General features: G+C 42.2%; 1 protein-coding gene across 3 annotated transcripts in view; it reads right to left on the bottom strand.

Annotated features, from left to right (window-relative positions):
- adgrl1a (adhesion G protein-coupled receptor L1a) overlaps nt 1-20,194 on the bottom strand; it is a 154,267-nt gene that overhangs the window by 81,001 nt on the left and 53,072 nt on the right. The window contains exon 1 of one of the 3 annotated variants that reach the window (XM_084371692.1): nt 15,761-16,567. The exons of the other annotated variants lie outside the window; for them this stretch is intronic. The gene's annotated coding sequence lies outside the window, so the exon portion shown is untranslated. Of the gene's footprint in view, nt 1-15,760; nt 16,568-20,194 lie in introns of those variants that run through there. 3 annotated transcript variants of the gene reach the window in all.

Genomic DNA, 20,194 nt, shown 5'->3' with positions numbered 1-20,194 from the left:
GCAAGGAATTGATGGTGAAACGCGATACAGCATAAATAATGGAGCTTGATCACCAAGAGACAGGCCATGAAGGAGACTATACGACAGGGTCAGACAAGCATGCTGTAGCCAAGGGTGGTGGAGAGGGCATGAGATAGAGCCATGCCAGACAGGAAGGTGAGAGAGACAGGTGAAAGGCTGGGAGAGAAGAGGGGACAGTACATAATGCGTGTGCATTTATGCCTTGCTAATTCTCTTGACATTTCACGGGTTGTATTGTTTCGCTGCTGCAGTTACTGACAGAGATGATGTGAGGGGGGGAAGGATTTGAGTGTAGCACAGGCTGCAGGACAGACAATAGCCTTGTCCCAAACGTCCCTATAGTACATCAACACGCTGCCAGTGTCAAACACACAAACAAATGTATACACACACTTCTTGGCGTTGAAAGTGAATTGGCCATTGGCATCCCAAGGGAAAGAGAGCAAGAATAAATGATCTTGCTGCTCTCTAGTAACAGCTTCTCTCTAATCGAGCACTGGCATCGTTTAGTGTTCCTCTTCCTACGAGAGGAAATATAAAGTACTCATCTATTACATGAAACAAAATGGTTCCCAGTTACAGCGTGCCAAGAAGGTCAGATTATTATTTAATAGAGTCAAATCTAAGCTAAAAATACAACCCTTATTTTTGGTACCCTGATGATAAAAAGAGACAATGATAGGGGAGCATCCCTGAAAATTAAGACAGAGAAATCCCAGTTGTTATAATTACATGGAGCACGAAACAAGGGGTTCAATTGTAGCTTCGTGCCAAAGAGACTGGAGAGATGCTCATCCCCTGGGCTCATCTAAAATGATATAGAAACGTCAGGAGACTGACACATAGGGATAGATTCACAAACACCGACCACCTACTTTTCAAATTTGCATTCATTTCACATCCAACTTTAAATTCACATCCAATTTTACAGTCAGTTCACGTCCAAGCTGGCACTCAAATTCAGCCACTTGTGCATGCAGCCTGTATTCGTAGGTCAGTGTGGTTAAAGCTGACACTTTCTGTCAACACACCCATCACTAACCCCCATTACTCGCTCACTTAGTCTCTTCCATCATGCCTCACTCATTCATTTGCCCGCACGCGCACATGTGCACCGACGTCCACGCGGCCTGCACAAACACACAGTCATCACCCACTTGTTTGTTCAGCAGTTTGTTCATTTGCTCAGACCTTCGCTCGATCACAATATTCTCACCCACATTTGTTCATGGTCCCGGCCACTCTTACTGTATCTGCTCCTCCGATCTCTGCCACCACTCCAGTCTCATGCTCGCTCTCACTCACTCCTTCTTTTTCTCACCCATTGTTCCCAGTCACACACACTTTCTCTCCGTGTCTCTTCTTCTCTTGCTGTAGATCCAGTCTCTCCCTCCCCTTCATTAACCCCCTGGATGACACAGTCGCTCACCTTGCCTCTGTTCATCCTCCATAACTCTCTCTGGCTAGGTCTGCTGTCTCCCTCTCTGTATAGATTGCCTCCACCCATTCCAATAAAAGATTTAAGAGCTCCTTTAAGTGCTAATCAGGTTGTCATCCGTGCAGCCAAAATCAGAGGCTTGATAAATAAAGGCTTGTCTCTGTTGGCTAGCGGCTCACTGTGTTTAAATAGGTGACACCGGAGTGCATTCTGAGCACACCAGATCGATGCCAGAACCCCTGGGGTCCCCTGAAACGGTGAAGAGAGACAAAGCTTAGCTCTTGCTAATAATGCAGGGATAGGCAGCTTGCTCCCTATTTTCAGAGGAACTCTCCCTGGGCTTGTCCTCCACTCCACTCGCTCTTTTTTTTTTTTCTTTCTCTCATCACGACAGACCTTTCCAACTCGCCAGTTGGCAGAATTGCATAAACATAGAGACCCGAAAACCTTTATTTCCGTGCATTACACAGGAGGTTAAGCTGCTGCACTGACGGAAGTGCATTAAAAAAATACCAACAGACACAACAAACGCTGCTATCTCCAATCCCCAACCAGCACACTCTTTGCTGTCCAATCATCCCATCACCTCCCACTACGGCCAATTTGCTGATATGCCCAATCTCTCCTCTGCAGTCAAACTGCTCGCCATCACTCGAAATAGCGTATCATCGGCCCTCGCTGTCACCCACCACGCCATATCAACAAAACTCCCGCCCTCGTCCAATATATTCAGCCCAGCTCGGCAGACATGTGCTAGCGCTGATACATACCTACACAGTACTACGACACAATGCTCCTCCTTAACTCTCCTCAGCCCCCTACCTCATCTCACCTTGTGTCCACTTACACCCCTCCCATGAAAGCACTACACCCTGCGATGGCAATATCAAGGTCTACCTCTCCCTCGGTGGTTCTTTTACCTCGCTTTGATTTTCTGTCCATCAAGGGGGCGTGGATTAGCAGTCTCTTGTTTATCTGCTCGTCAGTTTTATCTATCTATCACTAAGCCATCCGCTGTGCTGCAGTGGCCTCAGCACTGCATTAATCCCCTATCAGCCAGCCAGCCATCCATCACCCCGCTGTCTATCACGTCAGATCCATCATCCGCCCATCTGTCTCGCATTGCCCATGCTCGGAGATGATCTCCTCGGAGAGCCCCACTGGCGAGTCACAGAGGGTGGAGGGGACAGCGGGGCAGGAGGAAATTAGAGGGAAATGCAGAAACAGAAGACGGAGGAGAGGCAGAGAAGATTATACCCTGCCCTTCCCTTCCCTTTTCCTCTCTCAGCCTGCATCCTGCTGAAAGCATTCTCTTCATGTCAGTACATGCTTATTAGCTGTTGTGTTTGTTTTCTTGTAATTTGTTTGTTTTCCTCGCCTGCTAATTCTAGCCAGTGGGAGAAGTGCCAGGAAGAGGGAGAGATAGCTGCTAGGAACGGGGGTCATAAATCCCATAAAACCCCGATGTAGTGAGAAACCTCCTTCCCTAGCACGTCTGAGCAAGGAAGGGATATTGTCTAAAGCCTCCAGCTTTAAAACAGCTCAATAACTGGGTTCATGAGGGGTCATTTGTATTTCCATCCATATCTGCTACCATCGGAAGGTGAGCAAGGGGGGGCACATGAGCAGGAGAAGGTGAGTGTAGGGCAAACGTTAGCACACTCGCAGCGGAAGGGGAGTCCTCGCAGGTGCATGTAAGTGCAGGGTGCAGGGGCAAGAGAGTGTAAACAGGCACATATTAGAAGACCCAGTGAGCACATAGACATTTAGGTCCGTCAACTGCAAATGGTAGGTGAGCAAACAGGTATGTATGTGGGCTGAAGCACCATAATTATTTAGGCTAGTTGACAAATAGAGTCTGTGAGGGCAGAACAAATTGTTTAGAGGGTAACGGAAAGAGCACAGAAAAGAGGCTGATGTAGATACTTTCAGACTGTTAGTGCGGAGACAAAAACAACGATTTATGGAAAGAGGACGTTTATTATGCAGTCTGGCAGCTTTGCAGAGACCAAAAGTAGTAGATCTGAGTGAAGCAGTTCATTTAAATACACACCATAACTTGTTTACTGTGAATGACCACCTCAAGGCGATCTGCAATTATGGTTTGCAGTAACTCGATTTGCTCAGTAGCCATTGTTTACATGATTTGTTTGATGCGAGGTAGCCAAGCAAAACATCTTTTTAGCACCACAAGGGAAACTGTGGGCCTGTGCGTCTGCGTTTTGTTGTGATGATGAATTTACAGAACCTTGTAACACAGGCTCTGTCACTCGCAGAGTTAGTTGTAACATGAAAGCCACTTTGCTGTCACCCCAAAAAGGTGTGTTTTGCTCCGTTTTCCTTTGTTTTTCACCACTAGCCACGCTGCCGTTTGTACTGAAATGCCGCTTTCAAGAGAATCAAAACACCAAAAGCAATCACACTGGGGGGGTGTGGCAGAGTACAGCAGTGATTGATCGTGAGGTCAGACAATTGATTTATCCTTTCTTCAATTCTGGCTTTAATTCAACTAAGATAATCCAGTTTACATGATTGCATGACAGCTGCAGTAATTTGAGTACAGTGCCTAAATCTGGTTATACTGACATTCATGTAACCTTTGAATGCTGCATAATACTAAAGGTTAGTGTCTCTGCATGTCTTTAAAGATATAATATGTAACATTTATGCATTAAAAATGGGGAGTTTCAGGGAGTCCAAAAAAGAGGAAGGAAGTCAGTGAACAAGACTTAGCATAATGTGAATAAAACACTAATATATTACCCCGTCTGTGAGCATTTCTGCTTCACGTCACGTAGATTTTCCTCAGCAAAGGTGGTTGACAACAACTCCCATGAGCTCATGCTACCTACGTCTTTTGTTTTGTTTTGTTTTGATTCAGAGACTCCTAGCGGCGGAAATGACATACTGCGTTTAATTATATGCAGGGAATTTGAGGCATCCACAATCTATACATTTCTAACAAAAAGGAGGTACCGCCCAATCCTGTTTGCCTGTATTTATAAGAATAATCCCAATCTTTAGTCATTCGTCTTATTAACTATGTACAGTGTAATATAATGCATAACAGAAATGCCACAAGAATACTGAGTGCTGCCCTTTGCATTTGTTTGAACTTGTATGGTAATTATGACCTGAGCTGCAGTCCATGTCATATGATTAAATAAACACATGGAGTAGGAGTTTAAATTTCTGCTGTATTTCATTACACGGCAGAATTTACCCTCTGGTAGCACGCTAACACTGCTCTCACTGGATTTCTCTCCCAGAATGAACACTAGCTTTCAGGCTCCACAATAGTATATACAATATCATACGGTTCAGTATTAGGATGTTACTGTAGACTTACAAGTCAAGCCTCAGAAAGTCATCATTTCCTTGCTGATGATCTCTCTAATCCAGTCAATTGTTTTTACCCCCGTATGCTCAAATAGTATTGTAGGATTACAGCTAGGACTGCACAGCATGAATAGAGCTAGCTCATTGAAAGCAGGCAGCAAATTGACGGCTGAGATTCTCTTCTGTATAATATCAACATCGGTGGTCTCCATTACACATGGAATAGGAGGAAAAGAGATGTGTGAAGCTCATGCTTTTATCCATAATGAGCCTAAACAAACATCTCCAAACAAATGTTCTTCTTCCAGTTGCAGCTGAATCGGATGAGACAGCTGTCAGAAAGCATCCATATCCATCCTGAGTTAGCTCTAATTGGAGAAGTACTCTCCTTCCTCTGGCCCTGTTTGACAGATACTGCTCAATCATCACACCGCTGCTGAACACTGCTCCAGCCCAACAATATCCCACCTGCAATTACAACGCACATTACACAGTTACACAATGATACCTCACGCACTGCACACATCCAAGCACAGAACTCATAAATGCATATACGTGCATGGACGTACTGTATACATACGAATGCTGAACATGCATCAGCTGATCCTGCGTGTGATGTGCCATGTTATAACATACACCAGCATGTACACAAACGAGAAAGTATAAATTGTAAATGCTGCTTTTCCAAGAAAAGGGTGAAATATGCAGTCCATAAGGATTCAGTTACCAGCTAGGCAGCGAGAGGAAGAGACACACAAACATAAACACTCGCACAGCCTCATAAACATGTACCTACATTATTTCGTACACACTGAATTAATCAGCTCTCGGACAAATAGCTGAATAAATAGTGGATAACCAGATCAATATTGTACACTCAATTCATCTGAGTTCACAGAGATGTCAAATTCTGCATAGTTCCATAGCACACTGATTAAACTGGCACCACATTAATTCAGTAAATCAATAAAACCAATCTTTCAAATAAATCAAGTCGCATGGACGGCTAAAGCCAATTGGAGGGCAAGAACACATTAAAATCCCCTTGCTCCAACTGCATATCTATGTCAAGCAGGCAGCACACTGATTTGCTGTGTGGATTCCACAATTTGTGGAATGAAAACGATTAATCCATGAAACAATAACCAGGGTGCCAAGAAGGCACATGGTAATTCTATAATGATCAAAGACTCAATTAAATCCTTTCCCATTCTGTTCCCTAAACGCCTCGTGTCTGTGGCTTCAGAGCAAATGTGCGCGTGTCTTTGTGTGTGTGCGCTTTCAGTGGTCAGTTTATGTTTTGTGTGTGTGTGTGTGTGTGTGTGTGTGTGTGTGTGTGTGTGTGTGTGTGTGTGTGTGTGTGTGTGTGTGTGTGTGTGCGTGTGTGTTGTGTTGTGTTGTGTTGTGTTGTGTTGTGTTGTGTTGTGTTGTGTTGTGTTGTCTCGGGGCTGGGAGGTGACCAGAGGTTAAGCTGTGGTCTGGCAAGTGTCTTTTGTGGTCAGATGACGTACAACGTGCGGTTCTTGTTCATACTCTAATAGCACTACATGATGGGAGCACAAGCGGCGCGATCGTAATCGTTATTGGATTAAAAGCGCATTCACATCCTGACGGACAGGCTAGTGTGTTTTTATTAGAAATACGTCTGCCCTGCCCATCATTTTGAATGTTTTTGTGAAAAAAAAAAATATATTGTTGTCCCAATTTCAGATGAAAGTACCAGGGGACTTGGTGGCTAAAAATTGCTGTACTGCACTGTGCTTTTTAGAAACAAACAAATAAACACAACTTCATATATCCAGGGACAGTTCGCTGAGCACGCATGGTCATTTTTAGAAGCATCTTACTTCACAATTAGACTGTTAAATCCACACCTGGGTGCTAGTTGTTGACAACTGTGTAGCTTTACCGGAAAGCACTGCTCTCTATCCCCTTATAGGTCTGGGACAACGACAGTGTCAATCTTTGTAATGTAAGGAGAGAATCGGTTATGACTGTAGTCAGGCTTGAACTACAGGACTCATATACTTCATATTTAGAAATACGAAGACCATGGCAGGTCCAAGACATCCCCAAAATCAAAAAAATCAAAAATTATCCTATGATCTTGTTTTGTCACTGGTAATGGGATGTAACAGTGATATTCTAGTAACGGACAAAAATACCTCTATGATGTGATCAAACATTTAGGGTTAGGCCACACAGTTGGGTCATCTGCTTTTTTTACATTTGCAATGAAACGTTACAAGTAGTCAAAAGAGTCCTGAAAATAGGCAGAACAATAAAGGATGCAGTTAAAAAATGAATCTTATTTCAAGCTGCTCTAATAAGTGGTTCTAATAACAGTGGATCACATTGAGCTGCAACAGTATAAGATGCATAACTGTCTCAGAAAATAGGTAGATTAAGACCGGCCCAGGCAGATAAAATACAAATTCCAACATTTTTTTCAATAAAGACCTGCAATAGTCATTTAATAATGTACACAGACCAACGAACCGTCATGGTCAAAATGGTCAAACTTAAGGAATAATGATTGATTCACAACATCAAACACCTTAAAATGTGCCGTAGCTGCAGTAAGCCGGTGAGTAATTTATTCTCCAGTCCATAACTACCTAATATTAACTAGTAAAGATGAAAAGGCAGAAAAAACCCTGTTCATTCATCATTCAGTCTTGTGATGATTTCTTTATTTGTGATGAATTTGCAAAGACACATTACAAAGCCAGCCTCTTAAACTTGGCCAGCTGGTGCTGCATCCATGATGTCTGCAGGTAATAAAAGCTTGTTTAGCTGCGCTTTCAAAGCCTAAAACATACGATGAGCTTGAACTCTGCCTGTAACACATTTCCTCAAAATGGATTTTTCCAGTGCAGCTTTCTTTGTTTGGCACAAGTATGTGAATGAAATCATTTAAAACACAACCTAATTGAGTCGAGTTTACTTAACGCCACGCTAATTACACCTATGTATCCCCTTCAACATTTGATCATGTAGTTAATCATAGTGGACTAATGTATGTAAACTAGCCACTGTAGGAACAGTGGTGTTTGGGAAGGCATTGGGAAGAACAACTCTGGACCAAAAACACAGTTGAAGTGTTTTGATCTCTTGAATATAATTTGAAAATGTGAAATGTATATCTATTTGATATATTTTTAATTATTTATTGTGACTTGTTTATCAAACAGCAGTTGACATTCACGTCTATCTTTTCTACTTTAATATATTTTGAAAAAGGAAAATTTTTTTAACATGTAAATAGTTATTTATGTTGACATGTAGCTATTTATTATGAGCATTTGTTCGCAACAAATTGAGTTATCATCAACCTTTGTTTTGACTAAAATATTTCTGAAGCCGCCTGTCCCTCGCTACGCTCTCACACACTGCGCTGTCACACAGCCCCACAAGTAAACCTGTGGGAAACACTGAATACTGATATAGTACAATTCAATACTGTAGATATGAAAATGTAAAGTGGCATGATAACCGTCAGCTTTCATAGCACAGTATACTGTGACACCAGTATACAACGTCAACCCTAATCACATCAAGTGTAACGTGAACGGTTCAGTCGTAGACAAATCCACAGAGAATTATCACTCGACTCTGCAGTTCCCCTCAGCTCTCAGCAGCATTTTAGTGTTTTTCACCTCATTGTTTTGGTTTCACAGCCCACAACTTTATTGTTATGGTTCATCGACCCTGCGTCCCGTCAGAGCAGGCAGCTGTTTATGAACAGAAACTCTGATGTACTCACTGCATGCTACCTGTTCATCAGCAACGATAGACAGAAAAAGTTTGTGACTGGCAAATGAACATTATGGAGCATTTTGCAGATAAAGAGCCCGAAATTCCCCTCAGTGGTTGGTGGAGAGCAAAAATAGTAAAAAAAAAGAGCTAATATTGGAATTTCACTCATCAGTTAGCCAGAAACACAAATGCTATTCCTCTGTGACTACTGGATGCGTAAACAGGCATGTCAATGTTGTATTTACAGATTGTTTCACTGCCCCCTATTGGCTGAAAAATCCATCAATGCAGATTTAGATAAGAAATCGTGAAATTGCTCTTTAACACCAGTTTGTAATGTTCACAAAACAATTAAATTCCCCGACCAAATATTGGGGATTTGAATCGGTGTTTGTCTGATCACAAACCTAAACTGTATGCACTCAGCTAACAGCTTAACACGGCGTGAACACAGAGACTAACATTATACGGCTGCCGCTTTAGTGGATTCATTACAAACCAGCAGCAAACAGGTTAATAGACTGTTGTGCTCATTCTCTTTGCTGCACGGTGTCAGAGTTGAGCCCATGATACCACAAGCTTGGCTAGTGTTTTCCTGTGGTTTGTGTCCATATGTGCAGAGGAGCAGAGGGCATGCGGATTGGAAAGGAGCGGCACGGGGCAGTCTCAGGTGAGACACGCATAGTCCCAACATAATTATAATCCTTAATTAATCCACTCCGGATGCACTCTCTCTCTCCCTCCCTCCCTCCCCCCCTCTCTCTCCTTAAGTTCATTGCTCTAGGTGTTTATGGACTTTTTCCATCATGGTGCACCTCCCCCCTTTCCGTCTCATCTGGCATCTGCCTACTGTATGTATTATGCTCTGGGTGTTTTTGCAGCTGTTTATGAATATACGTGCCCTTTCACACCTCTGTCGAGGAGCTCCCCTCCCCCTCCTCCCCCTCCTCCCCTGCCTCCTCTCTCTTTTCTCTCCCTGCTTCCCTCCAACTCCCATCTTGGCAGACAGGCAAACAAACAGCTTCTTTTGGTCCCGTGTTGTCTCTTGGTGTTGCCTCTTCTCACAGCTCACAGCATGGACACACACACACACACACACGCAGAGACACACAAACGCAAACATGCTCACACCGGTCCAACACCATAAACTCTGAGGGGAGTACCGCTGACACAAATACGAACCCACTAGAGCCGTCCTCCGTGGAATAACTCAGGTGAGTCTCAGGTGAACGTAACTGCTTGTAAGGGCCAGACAGCCAGAAACACACACACAAAAGCACACAGACAGTGTTCATGTCTGAATACACGCCTCTCCTAATTCTGCTGCCTGACCAAATTTGTTGATGGCTTAGATACTGTTGAGAAACTCCTGTATTAGTCATCGTGTGAGGGGTCAGTGGCAGAAAGCGAGAAGTGGATTGTGTAGACGCAGGTGTAATGAAGGAAGTTTAGCAGTGGCAGATGAAGGGTCTGTACATGGCACTAAGCTGATGATAATGAGGACAAAGGTGTCAGTATTGACGCTGACAGAGTGCGAGCGCCAGGTGTGAGGAAGAGCGGCGACTACTCGTGCCATTACCACTCCGCATACTGCTCTGCCTGCTCTGGCCAAGCCAATTAGAGAGGCTCATCCACCGCTCTGGTCCGGACCCTCCGTCAAGCTATCAGAAATACATAAGGATTGATTGGACAAGCTATTAGGTCAATTGATCCCTGTTTCCTTTCATCTGTGTGCTCCTCCTTTTCAGACGGACAGATTGGACGTGGAAAGCTGCTCCAATTACCTGAGGACAAGGCTTTAACGAAGACAACCTGATAGACCTTCTTTCCATCTTTCTCTTTGTGTCTGAGGCTTTCTTTCTCCCCTCTACTCGTCAGTGGTTTTGTTTCGTTGTAAATTTAGGACTCAATTTGTGTCAAAAAATACCACAATCCTGAAGAAATAAAGTTGTACTTGTTTGTTTTTGCTTCCTGTATCTCTATTGGCTTTAGAATTCATATATTTCTCTGATTATTTGTGTTGTTTGTAGGTGCAGGAGGATCTGAGCCTCACAGTGTTAAGCGCACCATTGCCAATATACAAAGGTGTATAATGGCAGGAGTTGGCATGACTAATATCCTGAAATGTCAGACAACCAAAGCAAGATTATATTGATTTGTGATCATTATTCTCAAGTGCCTTCAAAATTGAATCTTGGCACAGGGCCTCGAAAACCCATTAAACACATGTTAAGAAATGAAAACTGGCTAATACAGAGCTGATAACTGCTATTTGAAGTTCCTTTTAACAACATGAATAGGAAAATCGGGCTGGCTCAAAAGGGCAATCACAGCCGACCATTACAAACAGCAGTTTGAATGTGGTCGTCGAAACTGCAGTGGCGCTTTTTAAAACAGCAATTCAGAGCCCCCTCCTCCCCCGACTGATCTGTGTAAAACCGAATGAATTGCTGGTGAGGCTGATTGGTCACATTGATTGAGCATCACTGAGTCTTTTCACTGCTGTACACCAAGTCGTCTCTCAGTCGATAGACACAACCCAAATACACCAGGCACTCAATCCAATGTGTTGCTACATGGGCTCATCCAGCTAATTTAACACCCACTCCATTTATGAAAAAGAGTCCTCATCGATTTCTTCTGTTCATGTGCTCTTGTTGCTCCTGTTCATTTTCGCCATGGCGGCGCCTACACGTGCTCAAGGCTGGCAGCAATTGAATTGAATCAGTGTGTGGTAAGGTTCCTATAAGGTTCTCAAAGCCCACACCTTGAGTGTTTCTCCACGTGTAGCAGAGACCACAGAGCCGGGAGCTGCATTTACGGGTTGTTGTGTGGCCACATTCACAGTGAACACCACAGCACAAAGGCCATGAGATTCAAAATGGACGCACACAGCCCATCGCTTTTGCACCACGGCACTTCAGCAAAGACAGTTTAAGCTTGTCGCCCATTATGTACCTGTCCCCCACCGCTATTGCACTATATTCTTCGCCTACTCCATTTTCTTTCTCGCCTTATCCCTCTCTTTCCAATCCATTATTGCATGTTCACGCTCCCAAAATGTAATCTAGCATTTTAGGGGAAAACAGCCAACACATTACGAACAGCCTTAGAAAATATAATAGGCTATTTTTTATTGCAATAATTAGTCCAACAACAGCTGTTTTAAACCATTTTCAGCATGTTTTGTCGGCAGTGGTAAAACACTGAACCATAATAACTGTCATTACAATCATAATGGCTTTCCTGTCAGGACATGTCTTATCAGGCTGGTGACAACCACAGAGCTGCCACTACCAGGTAAACAGTGCTGCCTATGAAGGGAAGCGGTGAGGAAAAGCTACCTGGTACGACACAATAAACAGTTTCTAGGTCAGTCCAGTGAAAAACTGCCCTGTAGAGACACAGCATTCACCCATCACTGGATACCTCCACCCTAATGAGATGGAATTATTTATCTATCTATCTATCTATCTATCTATCTATCTACCTACCTACCTACCTACCTACCTACCTATTGGGTTAAAGGAGTCGCCCACTAAAATTAAACGATCTCAATCTTCAACACATTCTGATAATAGCATCAAACAATGCATATCTCCTTTATTGCAAATGTCAGCAAATATGGAACGATGGGGTGACAAACGCTTTTACAAAATTGTTGCGGTAAAGGTCGCAACTAGTTGCACAGTTATCAACATGATTGTTTTTTGGGTTTTTTTTGCGCACAAAAACTGACATCCAGTTATAATTCAATCTCACAAAGGGTTGTTTTGAGTGGATTGTAATTGCAAATAATCTCCAGAGCTACAATAAATCAATATGGACCACGAATGTGATCATTAAAAAATAAATCCCCCAGTACAACGGTCCATGAGAAGCGGGGACCGGCAGACTAGCTTGCTAGGCTTGTAGTTCTAATCGGATATCATATCTGGGAGCCTTTCATCATCAAAAGGCAATGATGAGATTAAGTTTATCATCAGACTACACTGCGGTGCCAGCGTGGAAGTGCTCTATTCTCTACTGGCACAAAAAAATTCTCCAATCACTCCCTCCTGGAGATTGAATAAACTTACAGTGGCAGCCTGGTGTACATTTGAGTGTGTGTTAAGCGTGTGTGTGTGTGTGTGTGTGTGTGTTACATCAGCAAACATCTGGATTTGCTAAATATATGGGGGTGCAACAATTTTAACAATTACTTGACATAAAGAACCCAGGGTCGATGCTTTCACCGTTTCAGAGAGAACGACTGAAATCTTTAACTCGTCCGAGTTTTCCCGCAAAAAGAACAAAAAGGAAAAAAGTCAAATGGCTGCACATTTTAAACTGCAGCTGTTGTGACTAAATAAATGCAGTTTTATGTTTATTCACTGTCCTTTTTGTATCGGGAGCTTGAATAAAACCGGAGCATGTTTTTCCCTAAATGTACATTTTATATTATTGTGCACATTTTCCGAAAAACCTAGACTTCTCTTGACTGACAGGTTACGCTCATAAATAGATTATTGTACCAAATCCTCATTTTGTTATCTGTAATAACTTAGTGCACCATTTTCTTTTAAAAAAAATATTCCTGATAAATCAACACTGATAAGGTAACAATAGTAGCCACAGTTTAATCGTCTGTTGAAATGACGGATTAAAACAGAAAACTGAAGACAATTTTAATCTCCAAATAGAAAACATAATCGAACCGTGGACTTGGTGAATTCTTACAGCCGTGGTATGTAGTCTGTTTATCTTTCCTTTTGAATGATGTTATTTGTTACCCATTGTCAACAGTCGAATAATGTGCCGCTACTAAAAGCCACGCTCCTTTTCATTTCACACCACCCCGTGCATTCAAAATATGTCAGTGTCCTTCACAGGTTAAGGACAAATCGCCATTCGCTGTCAAAATCGGCAATCCTTTATTGACATGTAGCATTCAATATGTGTCCCCTGCTGTAATTAATAGCCATGCTGGGAAAACGGAGGCAATGTGGCACGTTATCGTGAGAGAAAAAAAAAAAAGCTTTCAGAATCTTTTAGAATCCGATGAATGTTACGCTCACATTATCCTTTGAACCGGCAGAAGCAATACATTTAGCTGTCCTGAGGGTGTGAAACATCATAGGTCATTTTCTGAAATTCATATCAGTACTGTATCTTTCTGCTTATGTCCTATTAACATATTCATTTAGTCAGCCTTGTCAAAGAGCTACAGGGGGTACATACATATTGTACAAAGGAGGAAATAACAAAAATGCGACGGAAACACGAGAGCACTCACTTTGGGAACAGAGCAATATTGTCCTTATTCATAAAAATTGTATGTGTGCGTTGTGTGTGTGTGTGTGTGTGTGTGTGTGTGCATGTGTGTGTGCATTTACACTCACTTTACACTGGAAATGAAAGCATGAGCCTGTGTCGTTTAAACACGTGCAGTGAGTGTATCTTTTTTTTTTTTTTAAATTAAAAGCGATAAGGATAATTCGATTATTCTGCTCGAAGACCATCAGGCAGAATCTGTGTACAGTATTTCCTTCACAACCGGTTCCCTCAACAGAATAATACGCTCTTCGAAATCCTGACCACAGTATTGCAAAGCCTCCAAAAACGCTGTACTCGCACCGAAATAAATCTAATTATGATTAGTGACTTATTAAAAGTCTGATGATCATTAATGCCATGCTAATGTATGACTATTATTCACCCATTGAAAGCCGAGAATAATTTTTCTGATGGTGATGTGACACACAGACAAGGGGGAAATAAATCCTTCTGTCTTCCCGGGGAGAGCGTTTGGCAGTAAACCAATTCCAAGTCCTGCTTCTTGAATGCCCAGATAACGCAATCAGACAGTTGCAATATTGCTGTTTTACCACCTGAAGAATTTGAATTTCATTCAACCCCTTCAGAATAGTAGACATGCCAATTTTTCCCAAAGAATTGGCAGGACAAACACAATGCACCCCGGTGAAATGAGGAAAAGGCTTACCAGCAGAAAATAAGTGTTTTCAGGGTCTGCCTCCTCAGGTTCAATTTTATCATAATAAAACACAAAGACAAAAGGTTTAATTTCTTCCATAATAACTACAATGTGGGCTGTTGATGCCTTTTTTATTACATGTTTTATTATTAAATTGGGAATTAGTTCAGCATAACAATATAAGGGCGCCTCGGTTTTCATCACATGAACCCCTCAACATTACGGGGTCACATCCGATCAAATCTGGATATGTGGAAGGATTTTTCCTGCTGTTGTTTTACGCTGTACGGAGCTGATAAATGTATTATTTATGACCTGAACCTATCACGATGACCATGCATATGCATCCTATAATTGGGATTCCAGCTAAGTTGAATTTGAGGGAAATTAAATCACATCTCATTTTGTTGGGGACCCCCTGGAACATTCCTCAAGGACTCCTGGGGCTCCCCAGACCCCTCCGAGAGCAGCTGGCCTATAGGTAATTATCTGACGAGGTGCAGGATTAATGGTGTAGTCTAGGACATGGGGGATTGGGCAGAGTAGTTCACTTTGAGGCTGTACACTTCGCTCTGATGCATTTATTCCTCGAACAGTCAATGAGGTGCTTAGTTTTCTTTCCCTCTCTGACGGAACTCACAAAAGAGGCGAAATGATGAGAGGGACGCTGTGCTGAAACCACACAGCCACCATCCCAGGACATCTCCTTTCCTCCCCTACTTTTTCTGGTATGGGTGATACAAACAATCCGTCCAGGACAGAATTAGTTCATCACTTACTACATTGGTGGCAATTTTACAGCCCTTATACTCTGTTTTACAGTGTCATAGTGTCAAGTGCACGTTTTCTCCTTTTCCTCTCAGGACAAGCAAACACTCATTTGCTTCCAGACTGTATCCATTAATTAAAATGGCTAAAAATCTATTACTGTGCAGGCCACGGAGCAATGCATAGGCCCCCAAACGGGAGTCCCACTCACGTCCTAAATCCGACTAATTTAGAGCATCAAGCACGCATTTTAAATATGAAGCGACTGCTGTTGACGCACCGTAACGCGAACTCCTCTCTGTCAAAGCATTAAACATCAATAAATAAATCTGCTTACACGCCTGAACACCTCACGCAGCCCGATACTACAAGCCTGAACGGTGCACATTACAAGCTGTAATTGTCGCACTGGTGTCACATGTGCTAAAACATATAAGATGAAAAGTGTGCTTCGCTCCTACCTTGATTCCTCCAATCTCCTTTTCCTTAATTGCTCAGTGTGTCTCATTCATTCTTCCCTCCTCACTTGCCTCCTTCTCCTTCTCTCCCCCTCTGGTTATCACTCGTTTGCTCCTCTCTGGTCCCGTCTTCGTGCGGATGCATAAGAATTAAAAATTAATAGCCTGCTATCTTAAAGACAAACCGACGAAAAACGGGAGAGGGGGAAAAAAAAAAAATCCACCCGACTCAGAATGTGATGGGGGGAAAAATCCTCACGGACAGAGCAGATTCTCACGAAAATGCGCCCGTGTGGGCATCAAAATAAATAACAGCGACGACATCGTTGCCCTGCTTAGAAACAACAATCACATGCGAGTTTGTACGACGTGGCGGAGATGTGACACTGAGGAGGATTATTAACAAAATTGAAGTTGTAATCGTGTTGTCCGTCCGTCGCCGGATAGATCGAGCATGTGAGCAAATGTGCCACCGTCGCAAAACGTCTGCGTAAGACAAATCGGAGTCTTGGATGTCTGATGGGTATCTGCTCACAGGACGTTTCTATTTTCAAACTGCAGACTCTTCGCCTTCATGCAGTCTGACAAAAAAAAAAAAAAGCTCTACGGTGTGAAATCACCCGTTGGACTTAGGATAGTCTACACAGGCCATCTGCGGTTATCTTGTGCGTCCTGACGCACCGAGCGGATCACTCGTCTATAGTTTCCCTCTTCGTCGGCAGGCAGCGCACACTCTCATCAGGACCATTCACACGGTATTTTCGACCACTGCAGTTCTGCATCAGGCCTTTTACAACCTAGCGCATTCATCATTGCCTTTCACATACAGTTTGGGAGCCCAGAGACAGTGTCCGGACAGTTTTTATAACCGACCCTGACTTAAGGCTGGGAAAATGTGACACTCCTGCCCGCCCACTGGTTAAATTACTTCCTTCATGTAACACTAGCACTTTTTCTGGTTTTGTTTTTTTTCCACTTGCCTAACCCACGTGGTTTCCCAAGGTGGGGTTCAGGATCCTCCTTAAAATGGTGATCTGTGGTTGCCCTGCAAAATAAGTTATACTGTATTTAAAAATTAATTTAAAGTATTACTCATATTTTAATTTCACTGGTGTGATTCTCCAGAGGTGCCTGCATGAGGAAAAATACATTAAAGGTTAAATTACCCCACTGATATACCTCCCTACTCACTCTGACACACATGACACATGTAACTATGTTTCTGTAGATAAACCGCATTTTGTTTTTCTGATATTTATATATATTGCGATATAAAAAATAGCCTAATTTCCTCCGAATAACTTGAATAGCTCTATTTGGAAATAACTGATCTTTCTGGAATGATGCAGGGGGATTTAATTTCATCAAACAACCAAAGCAGGCCCTGCTTTGTTTAATACATCGGTCGAGAATGACTGGTTCACTGAGCATGCTGAGCCCTGCGTCTCACTCACAAGCAACAAACTCCCATGTACTGTATATAAGAACCCTTAAATCAGACTACATTATGTAAATTAGACAGATGTATTTTGTAGATTAGTCACGAAAAAAACTGTGGCAGCAAAAAAGTTTGACATGTCCCAGTTAGATGAAATATAGCCCCAGTTCCCGAATGCAACTATTTACTATAACATCTTTAAAGTGGTGTTTCACTGAAAAAATCATCAGGTTTCCGGAGAGAGTAGACATTTCATAAGAGATTGAGTTGTTTTTTGAGGTGACAGCGTACAATCAGCATTTTATCGAACCTTATAATGTAACAGCTCAAACTCATTCAGTCTGATGTGATGACAGAGCCAACACCTCATATTTGGAAAGTGTGTTTCAGGTAAATTTTAAGTTAATGATAATGATTTTTTCAAAAAAGATGCAACCGTTTTCATACTGTATGCTCAGTGAAATAAGCAGAAATGACATCATGTGGGAATCATATACATGCAACCTTACAACTACCACAACTCATCTGTATTATGAGACTTGTGGATCCTTCACTCAAGTGCACCATCTTGAATTTAAATGCATCTCAACGGGCTTTTTATAGTTTTTCATTAGTTTAACAGCAATGAAGACAACGTGACTGACTAATGTCAAAGCGCTGGCTCTCAGAAGGTACGAATCCTCACAACATAGCGGTTTGCTGCCCCTGTGCAGAGGAGAATGCTGAGAATAAAGTTGGATGGCGACACTGGGCTGAACAAGTGTAACAAATTGGTAATTCAGGGGCTCTTCAGGATGTTCACAGGTGAGAGCAAAAAAAACCTAAAATAATCTGGGGAATACAAAGCTCAGAAATGTTCAAAACCTCTCCTGGAACATGATTTAGTTACTGTAGAGCACATAAAGAAATGGGAAAAGAGCGAGTCAGAGGATGACACACAGCAACAGTTTTGAGCCGAGTTGGACTTCCTCAGCCTGCTGAACTACCAGCATGCACCACAGTAAGTACTCATGTTTCTCTCCTGGAGGTAGAAATAGAAAAACTTTGTCTTGTTTTGTGTCAAAACACAGTGGCGATGCAGCATGGTGCTAGGAACCGGGCAAAGTAAATGATACATTTGTGGACTACTGTTTTGAAGCCTTGAGTTTGGTATTTCTGCCGTCACTATCTTGTTTTTTTGGATCTGACAGAGAACCTGAGGACCTGCCGTGGTTGCGACCTGTTAATCATAAGGCAACCACACCCTAAAGCATTCCCTGCTTGATCGTCTTTTTTACTCTAAATAGGATCATAATTTACAAAACGAACATCATCCTGTCTTGAAAAATACTAGAAACTAGCAACTGAGGAAATAAAAACTTAGGAAACCGTTTACTGAGGTAATTAATCAGGTGACCATTAAAAAGGATGCAGGTTTAAGGCAGCAGCTCCGTCCATGTTTGATAGTCGATGTGTCAGACACATCAAAAGGGTTTACACGAGTACTTCACATAAGAATAATAGGTCTACATGCCACATACTACACCGTATTATATGATAGACTGTAATGTATGGCTACATACTGCATATTCTGCATCGCCACTGCATCGTTTACATTATATATTGTACCACATAATATCACATATAAGTCATCCACAGTATTATGCTTATCATATACAGTACCATACTACATCAACATCACGGCACAGAGGGAAGTGCAGCCCCCGGAGGAAGCAATATACAGTTCTGATAAAATGTCATAGCACAGCATACATTTAGAGGAGCAGCTTCATTATATTGAGTGCATACACACAGTGAGCAAACACACACATCCAGAAATATTCACACATACGTACATATCCATAAACATATACACAAAATGTTTTAAGCAACATTTAATATCAGATGTATTTTCCCTTTAAAGTTATACTATGTACAAAAAAAGGGGGCAGCATAGCAATTCTCATACAAATGAAAAGTTAAACTAATTAGCATTATAACAAACCCTTTCTCAGTTCAATATACTCAGGCTTTTGGTTGCTGCAGCCTTACTTGGTCTGGTATGGCCAGTAACTTAGCTACACAGCTAACTGAGCTTGCTGCCCAGCAGATAGGTTAAAAGCTACAAAGCTAGTTACAAAGCAAGCGGTATCTGTCCATCGGGAAACATAAATCACCTCAGTACTCTAACTGGCCTCAGTCATTCTCAGAGGTTGCGTACGGCCCCAATCCAGAGGTGTTCACTGCGAGGCTGCTGGTTAGCAGCAGGTAGCAGTCACTTTAACAACAAGTAAAGTTTCTGTCCAGAGTTGAGGCAGAGCAGCCTGAGGGCAGCAGAGGGAAATCCATAAAATATGATCCACTTTCACCCAAATCAGTGAATTAAATGATAAACTTGTGTTTTTGTACAGCAATCCATAAGGCCCAGTCCTGGGAAAACACTCCTCTGTGGCAGCGTCCCTATTTTTATACATCCCTGGCAGCATCATAAAAAGAAAGAAAGAGTTTATTGAAGGCAAAATTTGTATACCCCCCGAGTGCAGGATGAGTCATCAACAATTTTTGTTATCGTTTTCCAGGAATTTACAAACTCTTAAACACCTACAAAATGACTTTTTCTGTCATTGTTGGGCCTGGAACTGGCAAAAGGTTGGATATAGAGCAAGCTGTATGTGGTAAAACGCTTGAACATCGATTCTGACTTCATGGGAACTTTAAGACTCTTCTCTGCTTGTGTAACTGTTAACAGTACATTCATAGATATCATCACAAGGACAAAATAAGAAGCTTACACAGTATACCTCTCCAGGAAACCTGTTTATTCTTTGTGGTCCTATTCCATTCACTTTCAGTCAAGGTGCCTAATGATAATGTCTTTAAAGTAAGTGAAACATGACAATATTGGACATTGAGGGAAATTCAATGTGCTCTTATTGTCCAATTGCCATTTGTAGACGTTTTCGGCACTGTTCAGCAAAAGTGATGTAGTCTCTCTTTAATGGTGAAATACGACATTCACT

The sequence above is a fragment of the Pagrus pagrus genome (assembly GCF_965226575.1).
Source record: "Pagrus pagrus genome assembly, chromosome: 13".
Taxonomy (NCBI): domain Eukaryota; kingdom Metazoa; phylum Chordata; class Actinopteri; order Spariformes; family Sparidae; genus Pagrus; species Pagrus pagrus.
The sequence above is the reverse complement of the archived record's forward strand: the minus strand, read 5'-3'. Positions and strand labels throughout refer to the sequence as shown.